Source organism: Ranitomeya imitator, chromosome 1 (assembly GCF_032444005.1).
Source record: "Ranitomeya imitator isolate aRanImi1 chromosome 1, aRanImi1.pri, whole genome shotgun sequence".
Lineage (NCBI taxonomy): Eukaryota > Metazoa > Chordata > Amphibia > Anura > Dendrobatidae > Ranitomeya > Ranitomeya imitator.
The window spans coordinates 401,669-425,030 of NC_091282.1; the positions used below are offsets into that span (position 1 = coordinate 401,669).

A 23,362-nucleotide genomic window follows, 5' to 3' on the forward strand; every position below is an offset into this window, starting at 1 on the left:
AAAAAATGTGGCGCGAGGGCCGCGTGATAACGCTGTTGATATGGTGTAGGAGGAGGAGAACAAGAAAAATAAAAAAACATGAACTGTATAATCATTTTAGGGTGGAAACTGTGCATGGGAATACAGATCCGTCTATTAGTTATCATGACCCCAGCAGCAATAAACCCCCGGAATAATCGTAAGCAGGGAGGGAGAAGTGACTGCGGCCTGCAAGCCTTAGATCTGAGCCAACTCCGAGAAAAATAAAGATGCCGTCGTACAATGGGAGAAAGACCCAAATGTAACTCCTGTGTGAATAACTGGACAAGGACTGGTGGTGTTCTGTCCCCAGGATGGAGAACTTTCCCCCACATGGAGATTCATTGGCAAAGGTCTCCAAGGAGATAACAGAAATGTTTTGAGCCCCCCGTTTTGATCCATGTAAAGCCTTGTGGGCCGCCTGATGCTGAGCGGCACCTTAGCTGGAGTCCGAGGCCTGAAGGTCCTTGTTGTGCTAGTTGGACCCCGCGCCCCTGAGCCTGGGAAGTCCCACTCCTTCTACATGAAATGTTTTCGGAGGCCCTGCTCTACGTATATTCCAGGGGGTGCTGCATTCCCTCCTTCTAATTTTTGATAGGTCTTGCACTTAGTGCATAGGCTTCAGCAGTCTACGAGTCCCAAAAATTCAGAAATCTCATGCACACGATTCCTTTTTTTTTTGACAAATGGAAAACTACTGCATTTTTTTAAGAAGCAGCATGTCAAGTCTTTCACTGATTTTACAGTGTTTTTTCACCATTGAAACAGTGCAAAAACGCAGTAAAAACAGTGTGAACATGGCCTAAGGGGTGGAGGAGGTTTGTTTTTCTCTCCTAGTAATTTTGCCATATAACCAAGTTATACAGGGATGAATATTTCCTAACCTTTTATCCCTGTAAAATCCGTTTTATCTGCGGTTTTGTATCTTTTATTGTCAGTCCGTAAAAGTTCCGCAATACTCTGACCTGGGAGTCAGAGATGTGTCCAGGCGTCTTCCCCATGATGTTCCCGTGTCACTGGAGCCCCGCTTCCATCCATGACAGAGATTTTACTACGGCATCACATGCCGGTCATCATCATCACCACAGACACCGGTCATTATTACATGCCGGTCATCATCATCATCACAGACGCCGGTCATTATCACATGCCGGTCATCATCATCATCACAGACGCCGGTCATAATTACATGCCGATCATCATCATCATCACCACAGACGCCGGTCATTATTACATGCCGGTCATCATCATCATCACAGACGCCGGTCATTATCACATGCCGGTCATCATCATCACCACAGACGCCGGTCATTATCACATGCCGGTCATCATCATCATCACCACCACAGACGCCGGTCATTATCACATGCCGGTCATCATCATCACATATATGACAAAACCTGGCACTCAACTTGATCTTGTTGCTGATCAATAAAATATTTCTTCAGACATAAAAGTTGAGTGCCAGGTTTTGTCATATATGGTTATGGTGTTGGAACCTACCTGAGCACCTCCTGTCTTCAAGCTGTGCACCAAGTTATATTTTCAAATCATCATCATCACAGACGCCGGTCATTATTACATGCCGGTCATCATCATCATCATCATCATAATCACAGACGCCGGTCATTATCACATGCCGGTCATCATCATCATCACAGACGCCGGTCATTATTACATGCCGGTCATCATCACAGACGCCGGTCATTATTACATGCCGGTCATCATCATCATCACAGACGCCGGTCATTATCACACACCTGTGGAAACATCTCTCGGAATCTCCTCCTTTCCGTCACTCACACACGGCTGATCCCCCCTCATCATCGCTTCCTCTTCTGTCTCTTCCTTCACTTTATTCTTAGTTGGATCTTCCTCCTGATAGATCAGATGTAACAATCAGCACAATACATGTAGTAGCATCTTACGGGGTGCACGCGTGTGGGGTCAGGCACGCACATCCCTGCAGCAAAGCATCACACAGCAAAGCATCACACAGCAAAACATCACACAGCAAAACATCACACAGCTAAGCATCGAGACGCCGCAGTTATTTCAACGGCCGGTGTGATGAGGGAACAGCCGCCATCTTGGAACGGGCATACTAACAGAGATTGGCGTGACTCCATTTTGTCTCCTGGTCACAGGTCTGCAGAGAGGATTGCTTCTGGCCCCCACCTTTTCTAATGAATAAAGTCCCTATTAGTATGGTAATGGGCTGAGCTCAGTGAGGAAACCACGCCAGCAGGGGGCTTGGAAATGCTTGGGGGCTTAATTAAAACACGCATGCCAAGTGGCCACTAGATACACATCTATTATGGCAGCCCAGTCGAACCGTCTCCAACATGGAATTGTGAATTATGGACGCATCGTCCGAGGTACCGGCTCATAAAAATATTCTCCTCGCCCTAAAGAAATTGTGCATCTAACAGTGCGACTCCCGTGTCCATGGGAGGTCTGAAACCCGAGATATAGGGATCAGCCTCCCCCACAGGGACCGAATGGGTCCAGGTTTGATCCCAGTACGACCGGCAGAACAAACCACAGGGGCTGGTACTGCCCGTGTGCTGATCCGATCATCCTGAGAGAAGTTATCCTATTTATTAGATATTGGAATAAATCTTGCAGGGAGGCAGAGGGGGTGGAGATTGCTAAGCCCACCCAGCTGCAGGTGGGGGGCACAGCCAGGTTTAAGAAGAGCTGAAGGTCACTGGGAGACCCTCACTCCACAGAAGAAGATGATGATGATGATGATGATATCTTAAGGAACGGGGTATGCCAGCCAGAGGGGAGCAAGTACATGCTTTCTGGGGGCTGCCCGGCAACAAAGTTTTGGACCTGCGGAATGCGGCGCCCCCCCGGCTTCCATAAGCGACCTTCAACATGGTAAATTGACCTCCAGCTTTATACCTTTAAGCCTTGTATTATTATTGTTATATTGTACTCTGACTGTAACTCTTGATATATTGTGATTGTATATTTCTTGTGATTACCTAGTGCGCCCTTAAAGCAATTAAAATCATAAATTAATTTTGGGCTGATCCTTTTATTCTGATTGCGAATCTTAGAATACCCAGTGTGGGTAACAGGGCAGTCTCCCCGGCGGCCATTTGCTCTAGGTGCAGTTCCTTTATTGACCTGAGAGACAAAGGAGGCGCCGGAGAGCTGTACCTGTGTAGTGACGTCACGGATCGGTGACGTGGGAGGAAGGGGTAATCCTTCACAGCCGGGAATTAGCATCCATCTCCTCTCTTCACACAGGTACTATCTCTGCTTCTTGTCATCTGCTGCCTATCATCCTGGAACAATTCCTTTATTGGTATATAACAGTGCTTGCTGAATGTTTGTGTTGCATTGTAATACTTACTGCTGCACATCCATGCTGGGGTTCAAGGTGTTAGAGCATATGGTGGCAGTCAGGGCCAGCACCTTTGATCATGTAACCTCCCCGCGGTGTTGGCCAATTGCTAATTTATCCCAAATAAGGTCCCACAATCCCTCTCACCTGATCCTTTACTCAGTCCTATAAATTTAGTAGCATCTTAAGGGGTGCACGCATGTGGGGTCAGGCATGCGCATCCCTGCAGCAAAGCATCACGGCAGCTAAGCATAAAGACGCCGCAGTTATTTCAACGGCAGGAGTCAGAACTCCACTTTATGTATCTGTCTCTTTTGGGTAAGTCTGCTGAGTAGGCAGCAGCTGCCAAGGCAAACAGGATCATGGGGTGCATTAAAAGAGGTCTGGATACACATGATGAGAGCATTATACTGCCTCTGTACAAATCCCTAGTTAGACCGCACATGGAGTACTGTGTCCAGTTTTGGGCACCGGTGCTCAGGAAGGATATAATGGAACTAGAGAGAGTACAAAGGAGGGCAACAAAATTAATAAAGGGGATGGGAGAACTACAATACCTAGATAGATTAGCGAAATTAGGATTATTTAGTCTAGAAAAAAGACGACTGAGGGGCGATCTAATAACCATGTATAAGTATATAAGGGGACAATACAAATATCTCGCTGAGGATCTGTTTATACCAAGGAAGGTGACGGGCACAAGGGGGCATTCTTTGCGTCTGGAGGAGAGAAGGTTTTTCCACCAACATAGAAGAGGATTCTTTACTGTTAGGGCAGTGAGAATCTGGAATTGCTTGCCTGAGGAGGTGGTGATGGCGAACTCAGTCGAGGGGTTCAAGAGAGGCCTGGATGTCTTCCTGGAGCAGAACAATATTGTATCATACAATTAGGTTCTGTAGAAGGACGTAGATCTGGGTATTTATTATGATGGAATATAGGCTGAACTGGATGGACAAATGTCTTTTTTCGGCCTAACTATGTTACTATGTTAGTAAGCACTTCTTATTACTTGGATCTAGCTTTTCTATTAACCCATCTTAAGGTACCGTCACACTGAACGATATCGCTAGCGATCCGTGACGTTGCAGCGTCCTGGCTAGCGATATCGTTCAGTTTGCCAGGCAGCAGCGATCAGGATCCTTCTGTGATGTCGTTGGTCGCTGCAGAAAGTCCAGAACTTTATTTCGTCGCTGGACTCCCTGCAGATATCGCTGAATCAACGTGTGACGCCGATTCAGCGATGTCTTCACTGGTAACCAGGGTAAACATCGGGTTACTAAGCGCAGGGCCGCGCTTAGTAACCAGATGTTTACCCTGGTTACCATCGTAAAAGTAAAAAAAACAAACACTACATACTTACCTTCAGCTGTCTGTCCCCGGCGCTCTGCTTCTCTGCACTCCTCCTGCATCCTGTGTCAGCGCCGGCCAGCCGGAAAGCACAGCGGTGACGTCACCGCTCTGCTTTCCGGCCGTTGTGCTCAGTCAGTGCAGAGAAGCACAGCGCCGGGGACAGACAGCGGAAGGTAAGTATGTAGTGTTTGTTTTTTTTACTTTTATGATGGTAACCAGGGTAAACATCGGGTTACTAAGCGCGGCCCTGCGCTTAGTAACCCGATGTTTACCCTGGTTACCGGCATCGTTGGTCCCTGGAGAGCTGTCTGTGTGACAGCTCTCCAGCGACCAAACAGCGACGCTGCAGCGATTGACATCGTTGTCAGTATCGCTGCAGCGTCGCTTAGTGTGAAGGTACCTTTAGTCCTTCACCATGTTTGCCTATGCCCTTACAGTGTTTGCTCTACTAATCCTCTCTCCTTCGCTATCGCTATCACAAACCCCAGCACTCTCTAACCTAATAATCATCTCCCCTTCCCTCTTTCCTCCCCACCTGTCCTCCTCTGCTGACCTGCTCCTCAACCTCAAATCTGTCCTAATAAAACAAGTCGCCCACTCTCCCTTCTCCCACCTGCTCTCCCTCTCTCTGCATTTCCTCACCGCTGGAGACATATCTACCAACCCTGGACCCTCATAGCACATACCTCCCATAACTACCCCCTCCTATCGCTCCCTATCTAATATGAACTACCGCAATCTTTCCAACATAAAACCCGTGCCCCTGACGCCCACCTCGCTGCTCCCTCTCTCTGGAGCGCTCTGACTGCCCGCTCAATCTGCAATAAGCTTCATGTGATTCATGACCTTTTTCTCTCTCGGAATCTTACCTTCCTCGGCCTCACAGAAACATGGCTGACACCCCCTGACACCGCCTCCCCTGCTGCGCTGTGTTACAGAGGCCTCCACTTCACCCACTCCCCTCGCCCCAGCAACAAACATTGTGGAGGAGAAGGTCTTCTCCTTTCCTCAAACTGCACCTTTAACCCAATCCCACCTCTACCCTCCCTTATCCTCCCTTCTTTTGAAGTCCACTCTGTCCGCATCTACTCTCCCTCCAATCTCAAAGTGGCCGTCATATACCGACCTCCGGGCCCGGCCACTGCCTTTATTGACCAACTCTCCACCTGGCTCCTTCACTTTCTGTCTGTTGAAATTCCCACCATCATCATGGGTGACTTCAACATCCCCATTGATACCCTTCAGTCAACAGCCTCCAAACTTCTGTCCCTTACTTCATCTTTTGGACTTACTCAGTGGTCCTCTGCAGCCACCCACACGGATGGGCATACACTGGACCTGGTCTTCACCGTCTCTGCTCTCCATCTAACTTCACCACCTCCCCTCTCCCTCTATCCGACCACCATCTGCTCACCTTCTCATCCCTGTCCTCCTCACCGGTCACCTATGTCCAGCAACATCCGCACCCCCGCAGAAACCTTGCACACCTAGATGCCCACACACTCTCTGACTCCATCCTACCACTAGCATCCATATCCTCACTCCACGACACAGACACTGCCACTGCTTTCTACAATGCCACTCTTGCATCAGCTATTGACACAGTTGCCCCTCTCGTTCATAGCAGAGTGCGACGTATCAATAGACAACCCTGGCACAATAACACCACTAAAAAGCTCCGGCAAGTGTCCAGGGCTGCAGAGCGGCATTGGAAGAAAACAAATTCGCAAGATGACTTCACTGCATTCAAACAGGCAACACTCGCCTTTAAATCTGCTCTCACCTCTGCTAAACAGGCGACTTCACATCCCTCGTATCCTCCCTATCCTACAACCCCAAACAGTTATTCAACACCTTTAACTCCCTCCTCCGCCCACCACTGCCCCCTCCAACCTCCCTCATCTCTGCTGAGGACTTTGCCACACACTTTAAAGGGACACTGTCACCTGAATTTGGAGGGAACAATCTTCAGCCATGGAGGCGGGGTTTTGGGGTTTTTGATTCACCCTTTCCTTACCCACTGGCTGCATGCTGGCTACAATATTGGATTAAAGTTCATTCTCTGTCCTCCGTAGTACATGCCTGCACAAGGTAAGTCTTCATTGTTCAACCACCACAACCCCTTTGTATACCAGACCAATGCCCAAACCCCATAACCTCCAGATCCAACATCACTGAAGGGGGGCTTAATTGTCTCCTCTCCAAATCGCACGTCACCACCTGTGCGCTCGATCCCATCCCATCCCACCTCCTCCCCAACCTCACCACCACTCTTATCCCATCCCTAACCCACCTCTTCAACCTATCACTAACTTCTGGCACCTTCCCTTCTGCTTTCAAACATGCCACAATCACGCCTATTCTTAAAAAGCCAACCCTCGATCCAACTGGTATACGTCCAGCTATCGCTCAATATCACTGCTTCCAAACTCCTGGAGCAGGACGTCCACGCTGAACTTTCCTCCCACCTCTCATCTAACTTGGTCTTTGACAATCTACAATCTGGTTTTCACCCCATCACTCATCTGAGACTGCCCTGACTAAAATTACTAACGACCTACTTACAGCCAAAGCTATTGGACAATACTCTGTAATCCTCCTTCTAGACCTGTCCTCTGCTTTCGACACAGTTGACCACTGCCTCCTACTACAGATCCTCTCCTCCTTTGGCATCAAAGACCTCGCCCTATCCTGGATCTCCTCATACCTTTCCAACCGCACATTCAGCGTCTCCCACACTACCTCCTCATCCCACCCCTCTCTCTGTTGGAGTCCCCCAAGGCTCTGTTCTTGCACCCCTACTCTTCTCAATCTATACACTTGGCCTGGGACAACTCAAAGTCTCATGGATTCCAGTACCACCTTTATGCTGATGACACTCACATCTACCTTTCTGGCCCAGATGTCACCTCTCTGCTGTCCAGAATCCCGGAGTGTCCATCAGCCATATCCTCCTTCTCCTCTTGCTTCCTCAAACTCAATATGGACAAATCTGAACTCATCATCTTTCCTCCATCTCATAGATCTTCCTTACTTGACCCATCTATCGCAATTAACGACATCACGCTCTCCCCCGTACCGGAAGTCAGCTGCCTCGGAGTAACGCTCGACTCTGCCCTGTCCTTCAAACCACACATCCAAGCTCTCTCCACCTCCTGTTGCATCCAGCTCAAAAAAATATCTCCAGAATCCGTCCTTTCCTCAACTCTCAATCTACTAAAATGCTTTCTGCATGCCCTCATCATCTCCCGCCTTGACTACTGCAATATCCTTTTCTGTGGCCTCCCTGCTAACACCCTTGCACCTTTCCAGTCTATCCTTAACTCTGCTGCCGGACTAATTCATCTCTTTCCTCTCTACTCCTCTGCAAATCTCTTCACTGGCTCCCATTCCCTCAGCGTATCCAGTTCAAACTAATAATACTGACCTACAAAGCCATCCATAACCTGTCTCCTCCATATATCTCTGAACTAATCTCCCGATATCTTCTCTCACGTAATCTCCGGTCCTCTCAAGACCTCCTACTCTCCTCCACACTTATCCGCTCCTCACCCAACCGCCTCCAAGACTTCTTACGAATATCCCCCATCCTCTGGAATTCTTTGCCCCAACACGTCCGACTATCAGCCACATTCGGATCCTTCAGACGGAACCTGAAAACCCATCTCTTCAGGAAAGCCTACAGCCTACACTGACCCCGCTGCCGCCTCATCACTGACCCCGCTGCCTCCTCATCACTACCGGAGCTACAGCCTCACCACTACTGGAGCTACCGCCTCACCAACCCCGGAGCTACCGCCTCACCACTACCGGAGCTACCGCCTCACCACTACCGGAGCTACAGCCTCATCACTACCGGAGCTACCGCCTCACCATCACCGGAGCTACCGCCTCACCAACACCGGAGCTACCGCCTCACCATCACCGGAGCTACCGCCTCACCATCACCGGAGCTACCGCCTCACCATCACCGGAGCTACAGCCTCATCACTACCGGAGCTACCGCCTCACCAGTACCGGAGCTACCGCCTCACCAACACCGGAGCTACCGCCTCACCACCACCGGAGCTCCTGCAACCCCCAACCTACTGTCTCCATCCCCACCTTCCTGTAGAATGTGAGCCCCCAAGGGCAGGGTCCTCGCCCCTCTGTACCAGTCCGTCATTGTTAGTTTACTGTAAGTGATATCTGTAACTTGTATGTGACCCCTTCTCATGTACAGACCATGGAATCAATGGTGATAGAGAAATAATAATAATAATAATAATAAAAGAAACCACCACAATCTGTGACATCTGTGACCTCGATCAGAAATGTCCCCCATATACAGATCCGGTACAGGGCTCAGCACCGTCTACCTGATGATCCTCCGGGATGTTGGGATTCTCCTCCGGACAGTCCGGGGGATACAGAGGACGGGGAGATCTCTCTGGTGGATTCCTCCTCCTGGATCCATCTGTAGGAGACGCACAGTGATGGAATAGATTGTGACATGTGATGATGAGATGATGGGAGTAGTAGTCGGTGACCACAGAACAGAAACATCTGTGGCTGCAGCACTAATAGCAACCGACCAACGCTGAAGAGACAATGTGATGTCAGGGGAAGGTTTCCTCTCACCTCGTGGTGTCAGAGGCCGGAGCTCCTCCATCATCACATCCTGGTACCGATCCTGGTGTCCTTCTAGATACTCCCACTCCTCCACGGAGAGATAGACAGCGACGTCCTGACACCTTATAGGAACCTGACAACAGCCACACCTCATCACCCAGAATCCTCCAGTGCTGTATAATGTCCCAGCAGTCACCTCTCCGCTCATCACCCAGAATCCTCCAGTGCTGTATAATGTCCCAGCAGTCACCTCTCCGCTCATCACCCAGAATCCTCCAGTCCTGTATAATGTCCCAGCAGTCACCTCTCCATTCATCACCCAGAATCCTCCAGTGCTGTATAATGTCCCAGCAGTCACCTCTCCCCTCATCACCCAGAATCCTCCAGTCCTGTATAATGTCCCAGCAGTCACCTCTCCGCTCATCACCCAGAATCCTCCAGTCCTGTATAATGTCCCAGCAGTCTCCTCTCCGCTCATCACCCAGAATCCTCCAGTCCTGTATAATGTCCCAGCAGTCACCTCTCCGCTCATCACCCAGAATCCTCCAGTCCTGTATAATGTCCCAGCAGTCTCCTCTCCATTCATCACCCAGAATCCTCCAGTGCTGTATAATGTCCCAGCAGTCACCTCTCCCCTCATCACCCAGAATCCTCCAGTCCTGTATAATGTCCCAGCAGTCACCTCTCCGCTCATCACCCAGAATCCTCCAGTGCTGTATAATCTCCCAGCAGTCACCTCTCCGCTCATCACCCAGAATCCTCCAGTCCTGTATAATGTCCCAGCAGTCTCCTCTCCGCTCATCACCCAGAATCCTCCAGTCCTGTATAATGTCCCAGCAGTCACCTCTCCCCTCATCACCCAGAATCCTCCAGTCCTGTATAATGTCCCAGCAGTCACCTCTCCATTCATCACCCAGAATCCTCCAGTCCTGTATAATGTCCCAGCAGTCACCTCTCCATTCATCACCCAGAATCCTCCAGTCCTGTATAATGTCCCAGCAGTCACCTCTCCGCTCATCACCCAGAATCCTCCAGTGCTGTATAATGTCCCAGCAGTCACCTCTCCGCTCATCACCCAGAATCCTCCAGTCCTGTATAATGTCCCAGCAGTCACCTCTCGGCTCATCACCCAGAATCCTCCAGTCCTGTATAATGTCCCAGCAGTCACCTCTCCGCTCATCACCCAGAATCCTCCAGTCCTGTATAATGTCCCAGCAGTCACCTCTCCGCTCATCACCCAGAATCCTCCAGTCCTGTATAATGTCCCAGCAGTCACCTCTCCGCTCATCACCCAGAATCCTCCAGTGCTGTATAATGTCCCAGCAGTCTCCTCTCCATTCATCACCCAGAATCCTCCAGTGCTGTATAATGTCCCAGCAGTCACCTCTCCGCTCATCACCCAGAATCCTCCAGTCCTGTATAATGTCCCAGCAGTCACCTCTCGGCTCATCACCCAGAATCCTCCAGTGCTGTATAATCTCCCAGCAGTCACCTCTCCGCTCATCACCCAGAATCCTCCAGTGCTGTATAATGTCCCAGCAGTCTCCTCTCCGCTCATCACCCAGAATCCTCCAGTCCTGTATAATCTCCCAGCAGTCACCTCTCCGCTCATCACCCAGAATCCTCCAGTGCTGTATAATGTCCCAGCAGTCTCCTCTCCGCTCATCACCCAGAATCCTCCAGTCCTGTATAATGTCCCAGCAGTCACCTCTCCCCTCATCACCCAGAATCCTCCAGTGCTGTATAATCTCCCAGCAGTCACCTCTCCGCTCATCACCCAGAATCCTCCAGTGCTGTATAATCTCCCAGCAGTCACCTCTCCGCTCATCACCCAGAATCCTCCAGTGCTGTATAATGTCCCAGCAGTCTCCTCTCCGCTCATCACCCAGAATCCTCCAGTCCTGTATAATCTCCCAGCAGTCACCTCTCCGCTCATCACCCAGAATCCTCCAGTGCTGTATAATGTCCCAGCAGTCTCCTCTCCGCTCATCACCCAGAATCCTCCAGTCCTGTATAATGTCCCAGCAGTCACCTCTCCCCTCATCACCCAGAATCCTCCAGTGCTGTATAATATCCCAGCAGTCACCTCTCCGCTCATCACCCAGAATCCTCCAGTGCTGTATAATGTCCCAGCAGTCACCTCTCCGCTCATCACCCAGAATCCTCCAGTCCTGTATAATGTCCCAGCAGTCACCTCTCCGCTCATCACCCAGAATCCTCCAGTGCTGTATAATGTCCCAGCAGTCACCTCTCCCCTCATCACCCAGAATCCTCCAGTCCTGTATAATGTCCCAGCAGTCACCTCTCCGCTCATCACCCAGAATCCTCCAGTGCTGTATAATGTCCCAGCAGCCACCTCTCCGCACATCACCCAGAATCCTCCAGTGCTGTATAATGTCCCAGCAGTCACCTCTCGGCTCATCACCCAGAATCCTCCAGTGCTGTATAATGTCCCAGCAGTCACCTCTCGGCTCATCACCCAGAATCCTCCAGTGCTGTATAATGTCCCAGCAGTCACCTCTCGGCTCATCACCCAGAATCCTCCAGTGCTGTATAATGTCCCAGCAGTCACCTCTCCGCACATCACCCAGAATCCTCCAGTGCTGTATAATCTCCCAGCAGCCACCTCTCCGCACATCACCCAGAATCCTCCAGTGCTGTATAATGTCCCAGCAGTCACCTCTCGGCTCATCACCCAGAATCCTCCAGTGCTGTATAATGTCCCAGCAGTCACCTCTCCGCACATCACCCAGAATCCTCCAGTGCTGTATAATCTCCCAGCAGCCACCTCTCCGCACATCACCCAGAATCCTCCAGTGCTGTATAATGTCCCAGCAGTCACCTCTCGGCTCATCACCCAGAATCCTCCAGTGCTGTATAATGTCCCAGCAGTCACCTCTCCGCTCATCACCCAGAATCCTACAGTCCTGTATAATGTCCCAGCAGTCACCTCTCCACTCATCACCCAGAAACCTCCAGTGCTGTATAATGTCCCAGCAGTCACCTCTCGGCTCATCACCCAGAATCCTCCAGTGCTGTATAATGTCCCAGCAGTCACCTCTCCGCTCATCACCCAGAATCCTCCAGTCCTGTATAATGTCCCAGCAGTCACCTCTCCGCTCATCACCCAGAATCCTACAGTCCTGTATAATGTCCCAGCAGTCACCTCTCCGCTCATCACCCAGAATCCTCCAGTCCTGTATAATCTCCCAGCAGTCACCTCTCCGCTCATCACCCAGAATCCTCCAGTGCTGTATAATCTCCCAGCAGTCACCTCTCCGCTCATCACCCAGAATCCTCCAGTCCTGTATAATGTCCCAGCAGTCACCTCTCCGCTCATCACCCAGAATCCTCCAGTGCTGTATAATGTCCCAGCAGTCACCTCTCCCCTCATCACCCAGAATCCTCCAGTGCTGTATAATGTCCCAGCAGTCACCTCTCCGCTCATCACCCAGAATCCTCCAGTGCTGTATAATGTCCCAGCAGTCACCTCTCGGCTCATCACCCAGAATCCTCCAGTGCTGTATAATGTCCCAGCAGTCACCTCTCCGCTCATCACCCAGAATCCTACAGTCCTGTATAATGTCCCAGCAGTCACCTCTCCGCTCATCACCCAGAATCCTCCAGTCCTGTATAATCTCCCAGCAGTCACCTCTCCGCTCATCACCCAGAATCCTCCAGTCCTGTATAATGTCCCAGCAGTCACCTCTCCGCTCATCACCCAGAATCCTCCAGTCCTGTATAATCTCCCAGCAGTCACCTCTCCGCTCATCACCCAGAATCCTCCAGTGCTGTATAATCTCCCAGCAGTCTCCTCTCCGCTCATCACCCAGAATCCTCCAGTCCTGTATAATCTCCCAGCAGTCTCCTCTCCGCTCATCACCCAGAATCCTCCAGTGCTGTATAATCTCCCAGCAGTCACCTCTCCGCTCATCACCCAGAATCCTCCAGTGCTGTATAATCTCCCAGCAGTCACCTCTCCGCTCATCACCCAGAATCCTCCAGTCCTGTATAATGTCCCAGCAGTCACCTCTCCGCACATCACCCAGAATCCTCCAGTCCTGTATAATGTCCCAGCAGTCACCTCTCCGCTCATCACCCAGAATCCTCCAGTGCTGTATAATCTCCCAGCAGTCACCTCTCCGCTCATCACCCAGAATCCTCCAGTGCTGTATAATGTCCCAGCAGTCACCTCTCCGCTCATCACCCAGAATCCTCCAGTGCTGTATAATCTCCCAGCAGTCTCCTCTCCGCTCATCACCCAGAATCCTCCAGTGCTGTATAATCTCCCAGCAGTCACCTCTCCGCTCATCACCCAGAATCCTCCAGTGCTGTATAATCTCCCAGCAGTCACCTCTCCGCTCAGCAGCTCAATCATCTTGTTGCTGAGCTCCAGGATCTTCTTGTTCCTCTCATGTAGCAGGGAGTGCGGGGGAGGCTCTGTGATGGGGCTCCGCCCTCCTGACTCCTGGAGATGGATGATGGGAGTCACACCGCCCCCCGGTGTCTTCCTCACTATTGTGTAATCCTGTGTATGGAGAGAGACACTTAGGGAGAAGATTCCTTCCCGACTCCAGATCTGACAATCAGTAGAAATCCCGGGATCAATAACCGTCTCCAGTAATCTGGGGCCATAACCGGGAATATTATTGCCCCCCGGACAGACATCCCGGCCCCTCTACAGCTCTTATAGGGAATCCCCATGACAACTCCTCCGGGCAGAGAGCTCCACACAATCACTGCTCTTACAGTAAAGAATCCTTCTCTCTATTCCGATGTCGGACTTGTCACAGAACACAATAAAGCTGATAGAAATGTAGAGGAGTTACCTCTCCGCTCAGCAGGGAGACGATCTCCAGGGCGAAGTGGAATAATCTTCTGGTGGTCTCATCACTGTCCTCGTCCATCCTCGGGGTCATTCAGGAGGAGGAGGGATGAGCACTGGATCAGCTGGAGGGATCTCGTCCTGCCGGCGTCTTCATGATGAAGGAGAAGATGGAAATCACAGGGGACGAGAGAACGACAATCACTAAATTCTGCCAAATATCAACATTTATCAGGAGGAATCTGGAGGAAAAGCCACAAAACTCCTCCACGGCCTCCTCCGCCGATCTGACCGCTCATCATCAGCCTCGTAGGCAGAAGATCGTCACCGTGGTAACTAGACCTCTAGCAGAGGACGGTCACCGTGGTAACTACACCACCAGTGGAGGCTGTGAGATGAGGTGCTGCTGTACATCCCTGTTGTTATAGTCCCTTCCAAGGAGAGCTACCGTATTTTTATGACTATAAGATGCACTTTTTTCCTCCCAAAAAGTGGAGAAAAATGTGGAGTTCGTTTTACAGTCCGGATCTACCGGCTCTGGCTGTGGTGGGGAGGTAGGGAGCGGTTTCGGCAGAGCAGAGGGTCACAGAGGCAGGAGCCAGCAGATGCGGCTAACTCCTGTGCCCGTTGCTAGAGAGAAATTAATATTCACTGCATTCCATGCCCATGGGCGTGGAGGGCAATGAATATTCATTTCTTTTTGGCATCCTGGTATGATTGGTCTAATCCCGGTCCTGGTATTATTGGTCCCATCCTTATTCTGGTACGATTAGTCCCATCCCGGTCCTGGCATGCATGGCCCCATCAGAAAAGATTAACAAAAAAACCCATTACACTTATCTTCCAGGCGCTCCCTCGCAGCGTCCTGCTCCGGTGCCAGAAGCTGCTTAATGCTTGTAATGGCAGGGACGTGACCGCCGCCGGCAGCAGCAGGAAGGCTCCGGCTGACACTGCGCGCTACTGAAGAGCAATGAATACTCGCTGCTCTCTGCGATGTACAGTCCCGGTGAGTATTCCGGCAGCCATGCTCTGCTTGTGACATCCCTGACATGTGCTTCTTACAAGCACTAATAAGCTGCTGGCAACGGAGTAGGAAGCGGAGGAAGGAAGCGTAATGGTTTGGTTTTTTAATTTTTTCTGATGGGGCCAGGATAAGGATGAGGCCATGCATACCAGGACCGAGATGAGGAGACATGTACAGTCATGGCCAAAAGTATTAACACCCTTGCAATTCTGTCAGATAATACTCCGTTTCTTCCTGAAAATGATTGCAAACACAAATTCTTTGGTATTATTATCTTCATTTAATTTGTCTTAAATGAAAAAAACACAAAAGAGCAAAACATTGATCATTTCGCACGAAACTCCAAAAATGGGCCAGACAAAAGTATTGGCACCCTCAGCCTAATACTTGGTTGCACAACCTTTAGCCAAAATAACTGCGACCAACCGCTTCCGGTAACCATCAATGAGCTTCTTACAATGCTCTGCTGGAATTTTAGACCGTTCTTCTTTGGCAAACTGCTCCAGGTCCCTGATATTTGAAGGGTGCCTTCTCCAAACTGTCATTTTTAGATCTCTCCACAGGTGTTCTATGGGATCCAGGTCTGGACTCATTGCTGGCCACCTTAGAAGTCTCCAGTGCTTTCTCTCAAACCATTTTCTAGTGCTTTTTGAAGTGTGTTTTGGGTCATTGTCCTGCTGGAAGACCCATGACCTCTGAGGAGACCCAGCTTTCTCACACTGGGCCCTACATTATGCTGCAAAATTTGTTGGTAGTCTTCAGACTTCATAACGCCATGCACACGGTCAAGCAGTCCAGTGCCAGAGGCAGCAAAGCAACCCCAAAACATCAGGGAACCTCCACCATGTTTGACTGTAGGGACCGTGTTCTTTTCTTTGAATGCCTCTTTTTTCTCCTGTAAACTCTATGTTGATGCCTTTGCCCAAAAAGCTCTACTTTTGTCTCATCTGACCAGAGAACATTCTTCCAAAACGTTTTAGGCTTTTTCAGGTGAGTTTTGGCAAACTCCAGCCTGGCTTTTTTTATGTCTCGGGGTAAGAAGTGGGGTCTTCCTGGGTCTCCTACCATACAGTCCCTTCTCATTCAGATGCCGACGGAAAGTACGGGTTGACACTCTTGTACCCTCGGACTGCAGGGCAGCTTGAACTTGTTTGGATGTTAGTCGAGGTTCTTTATCCAACATCCACACAATCTTGCGTTGAAATCTCTTGTCAATTTTTCTTTTCCGTCCACATCTAGGGAGGTTAGCCACAGTGCCATGGGCTGTAAACTTCTTGATGACACTGCGCACGGTAGACACAGGAACATTCAGGTCTTTGGAGATGGACTTGTAGCCTTGAGATTGCTCATGCTTCCTCACAATTTGGTTTCTCAAGTCCTCAGACAGTTCTTTGGTCTTCTTTCTTTTCTCCATGCTCAATGTGGTGCACACAAGGACACAGGACAGAGGTTGAGTCAACTTTAATCCATGTCAACTGGCTGCAAGTGTGATTTAGTTATTGCCAACACCTGTTAGGTGCCACAGGTAAGTTACAGGTGCTGTTAATTACACTAATTACAGAAGCATCACATGATTTTTTTGAACAGTGCCAATACTTTTGTCCACCCCTTTTTTATGTTTGGTGTGGAATTATATCCAATTTGGCTTTAGGACAATTCTTTTTGTGTTTTTCATATAAGACAAATTAAATGAAGATAAAGAATTTGTGTTTGCAATCATTTTCTGGAAGAAACTGAGTATTATCTGACAGAATTGCTGGGGTGTTAATACTTTTGGCCATGACTGTACACCAGGATATGGATGAGGAGCCATATATACCAGGATAGGGATGAGGGGGCCATGCATATCAGGATAGGGATGAGGAGCCATGCATACCAGGATGGGGATGAGGAGCCATGCATACCAGGATAGGGATGAGGGGGCCATGCATATCAGGATAGGGATGAGGGGGCCATGCATACCAGGATGGGGATGAGGAGCCATGTATACCAGGATAGGGATGAGGGGGCCATGCATATCAGGATAGGGATGAGGAGCCATGCATACCAGGATGGGGATGAGGAGCCATATATACCAGGATAGGGATGAGGGGGCCATGCATATCAGGATAGGGATGAGGAGCCATGCATACCAGGATGGGGATGAGGAGCCATGCATACCAGGATAGGGATGAGGGGGCCATGCATACCAGGATAGGGATGAGGGGGCCATGCATATCAGGATAGGGATGAGGGGGCCATGCATATCAGGATAGGGATGAGGGGGCCATGCATATCAGGATAGGGATGAGGGGGCCATGCATATCAGGATAGGGATGAGGGGGCCATGCATATCAGGATAGGGATGAGGAGCCATGCATACCAGGATGGGGATGAGGAGCCATGCATACCAGGATAGGGATGAGGGGGCCATGCATATCAGGATAGGGATGAGGGGGCCATGCATATCAGGATAGGGATGAGGGGGCCATGCATATCAGGATAGGGATGAGGGGGCCATGCATATCAGGATAGGGATGAGGGGGCCATATATACCAGGATGGGGATGAGGAGCCATGCATACCAGGATGGGGATGAGGGGGCCATGCATACCAGGATCGGGATGAGGGGGCCATGCATATCAGGATAGGGATGAGGAGCCATGCTTATCAGGATAGGGATGAGGGGGCCATGCATATCAGGATAGGGGATGAGGGGGCCATGTATACCAGGATGGGGATGAGGAGCCATGCATACCAGGATAGGGATGAGGAGCCATGCATACCAGGATAGGGATGAGGGGGCCATGCATACAAGGATAGGGATGAGGGGGCCATGCATACCAGGATAGGGATGAGGGTGCCATGCATACCAGGATCGGGATGAGGGGCCATGCATACCAGGATAGGGATGAGGGGGCCATGCATACAAGGATAGGGATGAGGGGGCCATGCATACCAGGATAGGGATGAGGAGCCATGCATACCAGGATAGGGATGAGGGGGCCATGTATACAAGGATAGGGAGGAGGGGGCCATGCATACCAGGATGGGGATGAGGGGGCCATGCCTATCAGGATAGGGATGAGGAGGCCATGTATACGAGGATAGGGATGAGGGGGCTATGCATATCAGGATAGGGGTGAGGGGGCCATGCATACCAGGATAGGGATGAGGGGGCCATGCATATCAGGATAGGGATGAGGGGGCCATGCATATCAGGATAGGGATGAGGAGCCATGAATATCAGGATAGGGATGAGGGGGCCATGCATATCAGGATAGGGGTGAGGGGGCCATGCATACCAGGATAGGGATGAGGGGCCATGGATACCAGGATAGGGATGAGGGGGCCATGTATACCAGGATAGGGATGAGGGGGCCATGTATACCAGGATAGGGATGAGAAGCCATGCATACCAGGATAGGGATGAGGGGGCCATGCATACCAGGATAGGGATGAGGGGCCATGCATATCAGGATAGGCATGAGGGAGCCATGTATACCAGGATAGGGATGAGGGGGCCATGCATACCAGGATAGGGATGAGGGGGCCATGTATACCAGGATAGGGATGAGGGGGCCATGCATATCAGGATAGGGAAGAGGGGGCCATGCATACCAGGATAGGGATGAGGGGGCCATTTATACCAGGATAGTGATATTAAATACAGAATTGACAACATTTTTTTCCCCCTAATTTCCTCCTCTAAAACCTAGGTGCGTCTTATGGTCTGAAAAATAAGGTAATTTCAGCTGAGATACAAGCGATCGCCAATCTGCCATTATTGCTCCACATTAAAAATGAAAAAAAATAATCACGATGCATCGGAGGCAAGAAAATACACAGAGCCGGTGTCTGTCCGTGTCCAATCCTTGTCTGGTCTCAGATCCCGGTCACAAGTCTTTATTACAGCACAGAGAGGAGAGAGTGGGAGGAATGGCTTCTTACATTACCAGTACTTGTGAATAGCAAGGTGGTAAATGATGTCTCTATATAGAGGGTCTGGGTGTTATACTTTGTCTCTGAGTATAGTAATCTGGGAAGAACTGGTCTGATAAGAATTTCCCACCGTAAATCTCTTCTCCCTCAGGTAATGTGATGTAAGAAGCCATTCCTCCCTCTCTCATCTCTGTAATAAAGACTTGTGACCTGAGACCAGACGAGGATTGGACACGGACAGACGCGGCTTGTGAGCGCTCGTCTCCGATCCATCCACTGTCTGATGTGATCATAACTGGTAAATGTGTGATGTAACGGGGTCTACAAGCTGGGGCACCTCTTTCAGTACCACCCCGTGGTTCAGGAGGTCCACTCTGCTTTGGCTGGAGTCTGAATGAAGGACACTGGCTGGAATTGCTTGGTTACATGGGCTCATATAAAAGATCACTGCTTCTCCACGTATTTCCAGTCTGACAACACTTTACTCACAGGACACAGAATATATCAAACAGATACACAGGGCAGGCCAATAGAAAAGTGGCAGGCCAGACATACATTACAATAGCCGCAGGTGGCCGGAGCCTGCCGATATTTACTGTGGGAATTACAAAGGTGGGAGAGGACAGAAGGGGAATATCGTGTCCCCTCTGCCCAGGGGCGCAGCCTGTGGTCTGATGCATCTCACATGGAACCTATTATACATATATATAACTGCACAACATATTCTGGGTGCTGAGTGGTTCCGTAACATGTAACATGTGACACCTCCTGAGCTCCTAAACTTTCCATACAGGTTTCCACTACACAAACACAACTCCCCCCCACAGACCCCTCTATATAGAGACCGCGCCCGGAGTTACTGCTCTTATCAATAACACTTAGAATACAGAATTATCAGAGATATAGAGGGAGATGGAATTGTCTAATAATAATCACAGTATCAATATTTACCAGAACATGAACCCCTTAACGACTGCCGATACGCCTTTTAACGGTGGCAGTTAAGGGTACTTAAACCACAGGAAAAAGTGTATAGCGCCCCCCAGAGTCGGAATTTCTCCGGGGTCTTGGCTGCAGGGGGTACAGAGAACATGATTCTGGTCAGTTTTTACTCACTCCAGTGTTTCGATCGACGTTATTAACCGTATAATGGTGATTGCAGAAAAAAAGTCTGATTTTCCATTTAACCCCTTCATGACCTTGGGATTTTTCATTTTTCCGTGTTCGTTTTTCACTCCTCTCCTTCCCAGAGCCATAACTTTTGTATTTTTCCGTCAATTTAGCCATGTGAGGGCTTATTTTTTGCGGGACGAGTTCTACTTTTGAACGACATGATTGGTTTTAGCATGTCGTGTACTAGAAAACGGGAAAAAAATTCCAAGTGCGGTGAAATTGCAAAAAAAGTGCAATCCCACACTTGTTTTTTGTTTGGCTTTTTTGCTAGGTTCACTAAATGCTAAAACTGAGCTGTCATTATGATTCTCCAGGTCAGTACGAGTTCATAGACACCTAACATGTCTAGGTTATTTTTTATCCAAGTGGTGAAAAAAAATTCCAAACTTTGCTAAAAAAAAAAAACAAAATTGCGCCATTTTCCGATACTTGTAGCGTCTCCATTTTTCGTGATCTGGGGTCGGTTGAGGGCTTATTTTTTGCGTGCCGAGATGACGTTTTTAATTATAGCATTTTGGTGCAGATACGTTCTTTTGATCGCCCGTTATTGCATTTTAATGCAATGTCGCGGCGACCTAAAAAACGTAATTCTGGCGTTTCGAATTTTTTTCTCGCTACGCCGTTTAGCGATCAGGTTAATGCTTTTTTTTGATAGATCGGGCGATTCTGAGCGCTGCGATACCAAATATGTGTAGATTTGATTTTTTTTTTATTGATTTATTTTGATTGGGGCGAAGGGGGGTGATTTAAACTTTTATATTTTTTTTTATTTTTTTCACATTTTTTTTAACTTTTTTTTTTTTACTTTTACCATGCTTCAATAACCTCCATGGGAGGCTAGAAGCAGGCACAGCACGATCGGCTCTGCTACATAGCAGCGATCTGCTGATCGCTGCTATGTAGCAGAAATGGAGGTGTGCTGTGAGCGCCGACCACAAGGTGGCGCTCACAGCCACCGGTGGTCAGTAACCATAGAGGTCTCTAGGACCTCTATGGTTACCATCCTGACGCATCGCCGACCCCCGATCATGTGACGGGAGTCGGCGATGACGTCATTTCCGGCCGCCCGGCCGAAAGCGGTACTTAAATGCCGCTGTCTGTGTTTGACAGCGGCATTTAAATAGTTAATAGAATCGCGATCTGCCCGCGCCTATTACGGGCACATGTCAGCTGTTCAAAACAGCTGACATGTCCCAGCTTTGATGCGGGCTCACCGCGGAGCCCTGCATCAAAGCAGGGGATCTGACCTCGTATGTACTATCCCGTCCGAGGTCAGAAAGGGGTTAATTTCTCTCTCCTCTGTTCCTCTGTGATCGCACATCAGAAGAGAGAGAAATAGGGTCCCCCGGTTCTGTGTCCCCCGCCCCCGATGTTTCTGCGTCCCCTCACATCCGCCGGCATCTTTTTCCGGGAAGTAAATGGCGAGCACATGTGCAGTACCCCCGCCGAGATCTGCCGGTCGGCACCTGGCAACAATAGATTTTTCTTATTGGTTCATTTTGATCACTATGATAGGGTCTATCACAGTAATCAAAATAAAAATATAGTAAATAAACCCCCCTTTATCTCCCCCTTAGTAAGGGAAAAATTATAAAATTCAAAAAAATGTATTTATTTCCATTTTCCCTTTAGGGGTGTGTTTGGATTAGGGTTTCAGTTATAAATGGGGGTTTCCACTGTTTAGGCACATCAGGGGTCTGCAAACGCGACATGGCGTCCGATCTCAATTCCAGCAAATTGTGCGTTGAAGAAGTAAAACGGCGCTCCTTCTCTCCCGAGCTCTCCCGTGTGCCCAAACAGTAGTTTACCCCCACACATGGGGTATCAGCGTACTCAGGACAAATAGGACAACAACTATTGTAGCTCATTTTCTCTTTCTACCCTTATGAAAATAAAAAAAAAATGGTTCTGAAGTGAAAGGTTTTTAAAAAAGTGAAATGTTAATTTTTTCCTTCCACATTGTTTCAGTTCCTGTGAACCACCAGAAGGGTTAATAAACTTCTTGAATGTGGTTTTGAGCACCTTGAGGGGTGCAGTTTTTAGAATGGGGTCACACTTGGGTATTTTCTATCATATAGACCCCTCAAAGTGACTTCAAATGAGACGTGGTCCCTAAAAAAAAATGGTGTAAAAATGAGAAATTGCTGATCAACTTTTAACTCTTATAACTCCCTAACAAAAAAAAATGTGTTTCCAAAATTGTGTCAATGTAGACATGTGGGAATAGTGCGGCGATGTCAGTATGTCTCCCTCTGAGGTGGGCTCCGGAGGGTAGACATGTGGGAATAGTGCACTGATGTCAGTATGTCTCCCTCTGAAGTGGGCTCCGGTGGGTAACATAGTAACATAGTAACATAGTTAGTAAGGCCGAAAAAAGACATTTGTCCATCCAGTTCAGCCTATATTCCATCATAATAAATACCCAGATCTACGTCCTTCTACAGAACCTAATAATTGTATGATACAATATTGTTCTGCTCCAGGAAGACATCCAGGCCTCTCTTGAACCCCTCGACTGAGTTCGCCATCACCACCTCCTCAGGCAAGCAATTCCAGATTCTCACTGCCCTAACAGTAAAGAATCCTCTTCTATGTTGGTGGAAAAACCTTCTCTCCTCCAGACGCAAAGAATGCCCCCTTGTGCCCGTCACCTTCCTTGGTATAAACAGATCCTCAGCGAGATATTTGTATTGTCCCCTTATATACTTATACATGGTTATTAGATCGCCCCTCAGTCGTCTTTTTTCTAGACTAAATAATCCTAATTTCGCTAATCTATCTGGGTATTGTAGTTCTCCCATCCCCTTTATTAATTTTGTTGCCCTCCTTTGTACTCTCTCTAGTTCCATTATATCCTTCCTGAGCACCGGTGCCCAAAACTGGACACAGTACTCCATGTGCGGTCTAACTAGGGATTTGTACAGAGGCAGTATAATGCTCTCATCATGTGTATCCAGACCTCTTTTAATGCACCCCATGATCCTGTTTGCCTTGGCAGCTGCTGCCTGGCACTGGCTGCTCCAGGTAAGTTTATCATTAACTAGGATCCCCAAGTCCTTCTCCCTGTCAGATTTACCCAGTGG

At 49.2% G+C, this 23,362-nt stretch overlaps 1 pseudogene; it reads right to left on the reverse strand.

Moving 5' to 3' along the window:
* The window catches only part of LOC138657610 (zinc finger protein 271-like), a 185,639-nt pseudogene that overhangs the window by 18,750 nt on the left and 143,527 nt on the right, over positions 1-23,362 (reverse strand).